The sequence below is a fragment of the Protopterus annectens genome, chromosome 8.part0, assembly GCF_019279795.1.
Source record: "Protopterus annectens isolate FY-2018-M chromosome 8.part0, PAN1.0, whole genome shotgun sequence".
NCBI lineage: Eukaryota > Metazoa > Chordata > Ceratodontiformes > Protopteridae > Protopterus > Protopterus annectens.
In genome coordinates, this window is record NC_056741.1 from 726,595,939 (window position 1) to 726,608,114 (window position 12,176).

Below are 12,176 nucleotides of genomic sequence, written 5' to 3' on the forward strand. Positions count from 1 at the left end.
TCCAAGATCAAAATGAAGCTGCCCCGATGTTCCACCCAGTCAGAGAGAGCAAGCAGCCTTACAGATTCAAAAGCTGCTAGAGAAAAGAGTAATCCAAGAAATCCCACCAGACCAGATATGATCCGGAAATTACTCAAGTTTTTTTTTTGGTGCCAAAAAAGACAGGGAACTTGAGACCAATACTAGATCTCAGCCTTCTGAATAAGTTTGTTCAGCAAACAAAATTCCAGATGGTCACGGTTCAGCCTATACTTCCCTTCCTAGAGGATAATGATTGGATGTGCCCTATAGACCTTCAGGATGTGTATTACCACATAAAGACAGACACTCCAGAAGATTCCTCCACTTTTGGCTAAGAGCCAGTCATTTTTAGTTCACAGTGCTGCCCTTTGGCCTCACCACAATCCCTAGGGTGTTCACCAAGTGTTTGGCAGCAGTGACAGCTCACTTGAGACTGCACAGATTCCGGGTGTTTCCTTATCTAGATGACTGGCTCATCACTGCCCCCACCAACATGTTTGCCTGTCTGGGCATTACTGTGAATCACTCAAAATCTCAGCTAAGCTACACTCAGAATCTATAGTTCATAGGTGTCCGTCTGATTACCATCTCTTGTGTAGCTTCCCTTCCTCTTCACAGGCTACAGAAGATAAAATCCCAAGTACAGGCCATTTTTTCCAACCACAAGGCTCCTGCATGGCTAGTCCTTTGAGCTTTAGGGTCCATGGCAGTGCCTATTACCTTAATTCCACTAACAAGATTTCACATGCGGTTGCTACAATGGCTACTAGCATCCCAATGGTCCATCCTAACACATCCAATAACATACCCAATTCTTATTACTAGTTGTTGAAAGAAGGACTTATCCTGATGGATGGACTCTGAAGGAATTCTTTTAGGGTGTCCCTTTGTCCTTCCTTAACCCCAAGGCCATAGTGACCACTGGTGCCTCCCTGATGGGGTGGGGGGCACTATCTTGGGAAGAACAGTCCAATGCAATTGGTCTCTGATTGAGGCCAACCTCCATATCAATATTATGGAATTGAGGGCAGCGCTATTAGCATTGCAAGCCTTTCAATCTGTCCTCCCTCTAGGATCAATTGCAATTCAATCAGACAACATGTCGGTGATCGGTACATCAACAAATAGGGTGGAACCAAATATTACCCCCTCTGTCGAGAAGCTCCCAGAGTGTAGCAATGGGCGATATCCTCAGACTGCTTTGTAATGGCAATGTATATCCCAGGGAGCTCAAACGCGATAGTGGACAAACTGAGCAGATGCATTCTCCTGCCTCATGAGTGGTCTCTCAATCCCAGAGTAGCAAAGGAGATTTTCCACTGCTGCAGCCAGCCTTGTTGCAACCGCTTTGCATCATCCCAAAACAACAAGTACAGCAGCTATTTTGCCATAATTCCCCCTCAGGGGGAGTCCCCAAGAAATGTTCTCCTTCACTTTTGGCCCTTGGGTCTACTCTATGCCTTCTCTCTTTTCCCTCTGATTCCTCTCTTCTTAAAGAAAGCCAGCAGGTTGAGAAGCAAGGTGATCCTCATTGTGCCTTTCAGGACTCAACAAGTCTGGTTCCCTTTTCTGTGGTCTCATCTAATTCACCGTCCATGGCTTCTGGACCCAGCTCTGGATGTTCTGTCTCATCCTCAAGAGACTGGTGCACCCAAATCTTCAGAACCCCAAGCTTAGAGCTTGGCTCCTCCAATTCTATTAGTTGCCAGGCAGAAGAATTTATCTTCTCCAGACCAAAAAAATTCTACTGGCTTCTCAAAGACCTTCCACCAGCAAACTGTACCTAAGCAAGTGGAAAATTATTTCTTTTTGGGCACACAGTAATGGTCTTAACCCTTTTTCTTCATCAGTTGAAAAAGTTTTGGAGGTTTTAGCTATGCTTTTTGATCAAGGAGCTTCTGCTTCCACTGTCCAGGTCCATCTAGCTGCTATTTCTAATTTCCACAATGGCTTCGAAGACCATTTGCTAAATTCCTATGGATTATGTAAAGTGTTCTTGAAAGGGGCTTTGTGGTTAAAAACCCCATTTAAAGACCCTTTAGCTCCTTGGGATTTGACCTTGATATTGCAGTCCTTGGTGCTTCCCCTCTTTGAACTAGCAGCTACATGTCATTTAAAGTTTCTTTCATGGAAAACTATTTTTCTGATCACCATTACCTCTGCCAGAAGTATTTCTGAGATACAAGCGTCATCTTCAAAACCCCCATATTTGCTTTTCCATAAGGATAGGGTATCACTAAGGGCCAACCCATCCTTTCTCCCTAATGTGGTCTCAGAAACTAATATTAATCAAACCATTGACCTACCCGTTTTCTTTCCTAATTTTTCCAACAAAGGTGAATATTGCTTGCATTTGCTGGATGTTCACAGACAATTACAATTTGTGCCTCAGCAGAACTAAACAATCTGGAAAATTGGACCAGTTATTTGTATCTTTCTCCGGTCCATCTCTGGGAAAATCTGTTTCAAAAGTTACCCTATCAAAATGACTAAGAGACTGTATTACTTTCTTTTACAATAAAAATAATCTGAAGTTACTAACACCAGTGAGAGTGCACTCCATTAGATCAATAGCTACTTCTGCTGTTTTCCATTCCAAGGCTTCCATGGATGAAATATGTGCAGCAGCAACCTGGGCTACTCTGCATACCTTTATCACCTATTACAAATTGGATATGGTCTTTAGGGGAAGAGCATCCTTCGGCTCTATGATTCTCAGGAATATCCTTCCATAAGGCCACCCAGGATCAAAAGTAGCTGGGGATTCTGTCCCAGTGGTAAAGGATAAATGAAGATTGACAACATCAGATAAAGAAGTAATGTACTCACCTTAATGTTCCATCTGTGTTGTCGATCTTCATTTATCCTTTGCAGCCCACCCTCCTTCCTCTCCCTATGGACTTTCTGGAGGATTGAACACTTGTCCTGGTAACTTTTTCATGTTTGACCATAGACATGGCCTCTTCAATTCTGTTTACAAATTCCTTTGTCTTTATGTGGAGCTGCAAACTCGATCTGAGGTCATATGCAGGGGATATTGTGGGTAAAGCCTTAGCTCAAGAGTTTTTGACTGGTGCACATACCTCTCAACCTGGAAACATCAAAAATCTGTACAAAGGCCCATGAAAAAGAGGTACATATCGGTATGCTGATTAACATAAAATTTGCATGCATAATTATGTAACCCCACCCACTCCATTGGAATTGTGGGATACCAACTTTTAAATGCAAACTGAAGAACAAACAACCAAAATATGATCATGAAACACAAAATAACCAGAACAATAATAGCGTTTTGTTTATATTAATATTTGAACTTGTGGAAAACTAAAATACATTTTTTTATAAAAATAAAATGAACTGCATCTGAGCTTCAGCCTTCTTCATTAAATAACACAAAATATAAATCATACCAAAACTGTTTTACTTATATTAACATCTGAACTTGTATAAAACTTTGAACTTGTATAAAACTAAAATACAATTCTCTTATATAAAAATAAAATTAACTTGTATTAGGCCACTGGCATATGACTAGCCCAGTCAACAAAGGATAGATAAATAAGTGAAATAAATAAATTATAACACTATAAATGTTACTTAAGCACAATTTACATTTGGTTTGGTGTTGTATCACTGTATTGAAAGGTATTGTTAAGAGCGGCATCAGGAAGGTAAAGAGGAATCTGTTATGCAGTGGATGGGATAGGAAAAAAGAGAAAGAGTAGGTGAGACATGAGCAATCCAATATTTATTTATTTAGTTTACTGGGGTAGTGCATTGATCGCAACACAGCATTTGCAGGTACAGTCTGGATAAACAGAACTGAACAGAAACAAGTGGGCAAGGGAAGTGGAGAGGCAGAAGACAGTAAAGCTGAAATCTGCAAGGACTAATGTAACAGAGGTACAGTCTGTAGAATAAGAAAAGAAAGAGAAAGGAAAGCTAGAGAGCTGTCTGTCAAAAGTGGAACAAAAAGATTAATAGGATGATTACACTAGAAACAAGTTGAGATCATTGTATGCTGGAGAAGAGAGAGAATATTCTGAGGTGCCACAGTCTTGGACTTTGTGCATGTTTTTCTCTTCCGGGGATCAGACTTAGTCCTCAGAATTATAACAAGCAGAAAGCTATTGCAGTGAGTGGAGAAAAAGTTTATTTTTGGAGGTTTAGAATCCCCCATCACAGATTCCTTCTTTTGATCCAACAGAAACCCACGCAAACAAAGGCAGAACATGCAGGCTGCCTTCTTTATGGAGTCTGCATGTCCTCCCTGTGTTCGTGTGGGTTTCCTCTGGGTGCTCCAGCTTCCTCCTACACTCCAAAGACATGAAGTAGGTGGATTGCACACACTAAATTGGCCATAGGTGTGAGTATACATGTGAGTGTGTAGTGTGGAAGAAGTATTGTGGCAGGGCTTGCCACCCAGCGGTGTAAACTTTGGCTCTAGATGACTGTCACTGGTGAAGTGATACCCGACCCCGTGTGCAAAAATGGGAAAAGGAGTTGTGAATGGATTATTTTGATTGGCAGGTATTGTCCTGTACAAAATTAGGTGAATTTTACCAGTTTTCTACCCATTCTTAATTTCCGACTCACATCTAGTCATGGAATATGACCACACACCAAATTAAACATTTTCATTACTTCCAAATCCTATCCTTTTGTTTTAACTGTGGTCATCTCTGTCCTTTTGCTTTACATTCAGTAATAGGAAACACAGTGTATTCACAAAAGCAATGTGGCAAGCTCTATTAATGTTCAATTAACAGCTGAGTGGGTACAGATGTAATTCAAATGCATGGAATGAAGTTCACACTGAATCCTGTTTTCATTACAGGTGGATAACAGGTTCAGCAATTATGACTGGATCAACTTTAGCTTTCTTAAAATAGCTCAACAACAGTTACTGATGGTATTTGGCTGTATGAAAATATTATGATATATGTTGGGTCTAGTAATGAGAATTATATATAGGCATGAGTCTATAGGTATAAGTATTTTCCAAATAGGAGATTAAGTCTATAGGGGCAGAAACAAGAGGTAAAAGGTTCTGAAGAGTGGCATGAAGGAGAGATGAGTGAACTGGATCAGTCCAGTTCAGGTTGCAGTCGCCTACTAGGGCAGTTTTATTTGTCTGTGCACATGTTTGTTAACTCATTAACCCCGAGTACCTTCTCATGGCGCCTGTGTGCTTACATCCGAGTGCACCATGAGAAGATACAAATTTCAAGCCGTTATCCCAGAGTGCCTTCCACAAGCGAGACAAACTGTCATGCAGATTTGTACTTCACTTTAATGTAAAACACGCTGAAACCATAACTGAATGTGTAATTTACCTTCTGTAGTTATGATTCAGGTAACATTAAAGGTTTTGCAGAAAATCGGGTTTCAAAGTTCTTCATAAAGCAAGTGGTGGCAGCCAATCTGATTCTTGCAATCCAAGCCACCACTTACATAACACCTCCACCCCCAAACTAAATTTATTTTGTTTTCTCTAAATAAAAAGTGGGTCCAGCAGCAGGTATTTCCTTTCTTTTTGCAAAGATTTGGAGATTTCACCTGCCGCTGGATCCTCTATTTTATTACCAACATTCAAGGATTTCACGGATCGCACTACTAGCAGTTCCCGTCAGCTTGGCTTTTTTTTTTTGTTTCTTCCGGTAAGCTCTTATATTTTTTTTTTACTTTTTTATCTGTTTTTTTCCCCCTTTCCATGCCTGGATGTCCTTTTTTAAGTTCTGATGTAGTCCAACATTTTTAGTAGTGCAGTAAAATACCTGCAGTTGCAGAAGCATTCCGTACCTATTGCTGTTGAGGCTGGGTTGAAGTGGATAGTTTTACAAATAATGGTGTCAATCAAATGTCTAATTTGACTATTTACAGCTGAGCTTTTTCTGCCCCTTCTCTGCCTGTCCCTGTGCATTCCTCTTTCAATCAGCACTCGTCCCGTTTTTAAAGAGTATGGGCCCGTTATGTTCAAAACTGCAAAGCGGTTATCAATAATTTAAAAAAAAAAAAAAAAGGTTTTATGTATAGTGATTCAAGTTAATGCCTTTCTTCACTGTGATCCTGGAAAGCCAATATTAAAACCTGGGAGCATCTGATTACTCCTACTAACAGCGTGGTCATTTACAGAGGGTATGGAGGGCATCCCATTACATACTTGTCTGTAAACTAAGCACACAGCACAGCACATCAGTCCATGAAAAGACACTGGTCTTTGCTGGGTTGGGACATGCTAGGAACAATTTTAAATGCAAATTGGTCATTCTATAGCCAAGATGAAGTGAAAGATGGAACCCTACTTGCCTGTAGTTTGTTAAAGCTCGAAGCCACCCCAAAAAGCTTGTGAAGGTCTGTGTACAACTTTCCCTTTTTATGAAGGGGGTTGGGGTAATGGCCACTATAAAATACTATATTCTGTTGACTCTTGGGTTAACAGTTGTATTTCTTGTCTAGAAAGGAAAAAAGGCTTTCATAAATGCCATTTACCGTCATTATTTGCGAACATTTTATTTTACCCAGCACTATCTGGGTAATTTTATTAATTTTATTTTCCTTTTGAACGTATTGTACCTACTCAGGCTGAAGAACACAGTTTCTCAATTGTTTATTTACTCATTGCCTTCAGTAAAATATGTCTGTGTGGGGTTGCATGACACATGGAAGACTGAAAATGTGTTGTAAATCCTTCATGCTTCTGGTCTGCACGGACAAGGCATATTGTTATGAATGTGTACTCAAATATCCTGGATAATGTTTTTAGTATTATTCAGCGGTGCTAATGTAGAAAACACTGCACTTCCCTAGAGAATGTTAAAGTGGTAACGTAGCTTGATAGTCGTTGCCATCATGACATTCTGACAGATTCTGGTGGGTTTTAGTTAATTCTGTTGGGGGGAGGGGGGGACCAACTTTTCTAAGCAAGAACAGTGGTAGAGGAGCAGTAACCCCTTCTCAAAAATAATGAAGCAATCTGCTGCAAATTGTTGAGCATCTTAGTTACAAAAAATAACGAAGCAATCTGCTGCAAATCGCTGAGCATCTTAGTTACAGAATCAGGGACAAAGTCAAAAATAATCATGGACACTTTAAAAATAGTAGTACTATTCATGTGTGAAGTTGGCAGAATAAAATGTGGTGTGATCCACGACCTTTTCTCCCGAAATCAATTGTAAGAGATATTAGGAAGGGCAAAACAACATTTTGAGCCAAACTCAGGGGTAGTAGAAAGATATGCTCTGCTGCTTTTCCCTGTTAAAACACTTTAAAATAGTCACCTCTCTATCTCCAAATCGTTACATACAGCACATCAGTCCATGAGAAGACACTGGACTTTGCTGGTCGGCTGGCGGCTGCAGATGTTTTAGGAAACACGTCCAGAGTAGAGTAAGAGCCAAGTATAATGAGTGGTTCATGATTAACCTTCGGATTTATGGGAGTAGCAAGTCTTGTTTTACATTTAATTGACTGGCTGGCATGACTGTAGGTAATTGCCAACCCAACATCTCACCGAGGTAGGCTGAACTTCAAAAGCACTGTTGCAGCAGGTTGATTGTTTATGTAAAAAGATATTTGGTGGGGAATGTTTATAACTGTTAAGGGGAAAAAAGTACAATCTCTACCTTGCTGGTAAGGGGGGGGGGGGGTACTGGCACAAGTCATGCAACTGGCAACTGTTAGTTTCTCGGTGAATGTAATCTGCACCAGCAAGAGATGTGGTTTACTAATGCTGACATAAAAATAGAAATGTAAAGAGGCAAAGCATTTGTTGACAGGGATTTTTCTTAAACCTACTGAGCTGTTCTGAGGGTGGGTTGAAGTGGATAGTTTTACAAATACATAGGTTGGCATGACTATTTCAGTGGGTACAAAGTCTTGAATCAGAACTGTATATATTTTATTGCATCTAAAGTCAGTACAGCAACAAGTAGGATTATACCTCTTTGACCTGTAGTGCTTGTAAGAATTATCAGGTTTCTCTTTGTGTTCAGCATTATCATAGTTGTATTATTTTCTTAGTGTTTACACTGACCTACTTATAGCTGTTGAATTATCTGAGAAGAACATGAACAGCAAATGCTTATTTAATTTTGATTAGTTTGCCTTGTAATGAAGAAGGGCTGTGACTTACATTTTTTGTTGTGTATTAACCTGTTTGTATACTGAGAAGAAGTTAAACCACATTATGTCATTAGCTGAAAGATATCTTGTCTGATTTATAATTAGATAATTGCTCTTTTTTATTATTTTGCGTTAAAGTGTCAGTGATGTTGTTTTTGGGCTGGTTACTAAGAAAATCAGAGCCAGAGCTTAACCCAGAGGGTTTGCACGAGAGGTGGATAATGAAACAATTATCTACTTCTACAAAGATGGCATCTGAGGTAGGCACTAGGTCCTATTTCATGTAATTTGGAAGTGACATAGATGCAACGTTATCTTATTCAACTAATGCCAGATTTGGCTTTGGTAGATTTTATTTGTCTTCATATGTGTTTATTTTAGACGGCTTTTATCTTGCTGGGTGCTGCACCTCCTGCTTTTGGCCATGATTTTCTTCCTTGTGTTACACAGCTTATTGATGTTGTGATTCCACCAAGGGTAGCGGATTTTTTTTTTGTTTAGCTGTTGTTGCATGGTCAGTGTTTCCAATAATATATGGGTTTCATGGATCATACGAGTGTTCCAAATGATTCGGAGTTCCAGTGCTCAAACTGATGCTATGCTGAAACCGAGCATAAAGTGTTTTTTTTTTTTTGCATCTGAATGTTGCCATTGCTCACCCAGATATTTTGGACAATACTTCTGCCTTTTGTACTTCTGTGTTATTGTAACCCGAGGGATGGTTAGGTGAGAACATGAATTACTACTTTTTGGATTCATAGCTCATAGCTAGGTACTAGGCTATCGGCCCTAGGGCATATACAAGCCTAGCCAAAAAGGTACCCTGGCTTTCGCCATCCAAGAAAATTATGTAGGTTCGTAGCTAGGTACTAGGCTATCTGCCAATTAATTTGTAGATGGATCAGCCAGATAAGTTTGATATTTTTGGCTTGGCTTATTGCATTTCTGATTATACTCAGTAGTTGCCAGAGCGAGATAAAAGTTATTATTTGCTTGTGAAGGGAGTGTATGTGTAATGTACAATACCTGTAAGTACTGATGGCTTTGGTACACTGGCTGGACATTGGGCTATATTTGGGAGGATATCCCTTCGGTTATGAATACTACAATACTGAAGGGACAGACATCTACTGCTATGATAACATCTAACACAACTGTACTTTCTGTGGTGCCATGGTCTAATTCCCTTAGTATGAATACCTCTTCGTGTCTCCCTTGGGAAGTGTCCACTGACATACTGAGTCTAACCAATTGCTTGGAAAGTGAAATGCACATCAGAGTACTTGACCACAGCATTTTGTGATGTACACAAACACTTGTGATATGACTCATTCCTCATTGCTTGTATCTTGCTAACATACAGGTGGGAGGATGGGCTCAGTAATAACTGTTGTACTATTTTTACTGAGTAAGTGAATCACTATGTCCTTCTCCTAACAGACTATAGTGACTGTGTAACATAACAGCTGCAGAAGGTAATAGAATGAATGCCTATTCAACAGGCAATTATCACCTGTGTCTGAGCATGCATAACTTTGCAAGTCATTAGCACAGTGCAGTTACAATATAGCACTGAGTCATCACTTTTCAGGCGAAACTGTCAGCAGCTGTCACTGTTATTTACATAACTACAAGTCGTTATCACATTGATGAATGCACAACTCAGATTTGGCTTTTTCTCCACTTGCAGTCATTGCAGTACACCCCCTCCACACCACTTTCATTTATGTCATTTATACAATTTGAAGAAATGTAAGAAATCTACGAGGAAAAATGTGGACATCCTGCGAAAATCATGAAACTTGAGAGTTATGACAGGGATACATTTTCAATTGCTGTTTTTTTCATGAGAAAATTGCAGGAATAAGTGGATTTGTGGTGTACTGCATGAAGGACATGAATATATATGCTATTATTTACTGCCTTGCATCCTCTGATTTGCCAGAAAATCACCAAATGTTTTTACCTATAAGGCAATGACAATATCCAAAATTCATATGTTGTATTTATTTATTTGAGACTATCCTGCACTGTTGTGGTAAATTATTTCCTGTGCTTTTGAACTGTGAAGTCATGTTGTTGCGTTACTGATTATAGTCTTGCTCTTATTTATCATTAAATACATTTAAACCTCCCTTTGTGGGTGAGATGTGAGAGGCATATTTCAGCTGTCAGAGTATTTGCATATCTGTTTGGTGAGCTACCCATGATGTAATATATATATATATATATATATATATATATATATATATATATATATATATATATATATAGGTTCATAGGTAGGTACTAGGCTGTCGGCCCGAGGGCATAAGTAAGCCTAGCCAAAAGTGTCTTGGCTTTCGCCACCCATACAGATTAAATTCCTGCTTCGCTATCGAGCAGGGCTACAGAAGTGATCCCAGGGATGAATTTCCTACTACCCATCCACTCATCAAGCTTTTTCTTGACAAGTGCTAATGATGAGCTCTGCTTGACGTATATGGGAATTTTGTTCCATAGCATGGGAAGTCTCGCAAGAGCCTTGGCCAATGTGGTGTGTGAGTGTGTATGTATGTATGTATGTATGTATGTATATATATATATATATATATATATATATATATATATATATATATATATATATATAGTGTGTGTGTCTTTTTTGTGGATACAACCTAATGTTCTTGCTCTTTTCATAGGAGTGTTTAGCCATGTTTATTCCTTTTACCGTAACGAACAATGCATCTGACTGGCCGTTGCTGATTATGGATATTTATGCTTCATATCTTTGTGAACTACTTCACTTGAACATTGTATCATGTATGAATTTCCTGTATCACACAGTCAATACATAGTTTTCTGGTGCATTGCTTTTCACGTGCCTCTGTACAGGTATATTACATCAGAATGTTGTATATCATTGTGTTTTTCAGGTGTGATTTCAAGTGTAAAGCAACACAGCCACCACCAAAGATGCTATCTGCTGAGGAGAAAGCAAGCAGCATTTACCTGTTGGGTGAGGAAATGGACTCTGATGGTTGTAGCAGTGGTTTAGACAATGGTATGTACCTTGAGCAACCACATAATGCCAACCAGAGTGAGGATGAAGATTATGACACAGAGGATGAGATTCCACTCGCACGTCTGCGTGAAAAGGCCACTGCCTTTGACACGGATGATGCCCCCTGTGCCCGCCATTCCTGAAAGACCACTATGACTTGCCAAAGCAGACCTGACCAGCAATTATGACAGTGACCATGACAGTGAGGATGAGGTGCCACTTGCACACCTAAGGAAGGTGGCCACACACGATGGCCACACAGTGCAGTCAGAGTATGACGCAGACAATGACTTGCCTTTATCTGTGTTCAAGAAAGCACGTGGTATGATTGATACAGCTATGCAGTCCTCCACAGTGCATGGCACTGCAAGTGCTGACAAGGGTGTGAATGTATCTTCGACTGTGCATGACGTGGAAAGCAGTCGAGAATATGGTGATTGGGATGGTGAAAATGCACTAGATACGAGTCCAAGCAGGTTGTGCCTCAGCAGGGAATGTGTGTTAGTTCACTAACAACTGCATGCAGTATAGTCACTACTGGCATTGAGAAAGCACCATCTCTCAACCCTTCAGCCCCTTCCATTCCCAACTATTCAATGTGACCCAGTCGGGTACGCCAAGCATGTCCAGCACGCAAGATCACGTGGGAAAAACACCTCCAAACTTTACACACTGAGGAATTTGTGGGGCCAGTAGGACTAGTAGACCACTTGAGCTCAGATAACACAGAGATGGACTTCCTGAATTTGATGTTCCCAGAGGAGCTGTGCACCCTTATTGCTAATGAAACCAATTGCTACGCTGCACAGAGGCAGGCCACAGCAGGCAAGGTTGATATGCAGTGGAGTCCTGTTTGCCCAGGAGACATACGCACATTTCTTGGTATCAGAATATACATGTCTATTGTACATGTTCCTGAATACAGGCAGTACTGGGAAATGCACCATGTATATGGTCGCTTCCCAATAGCGGAGCACATGACCAG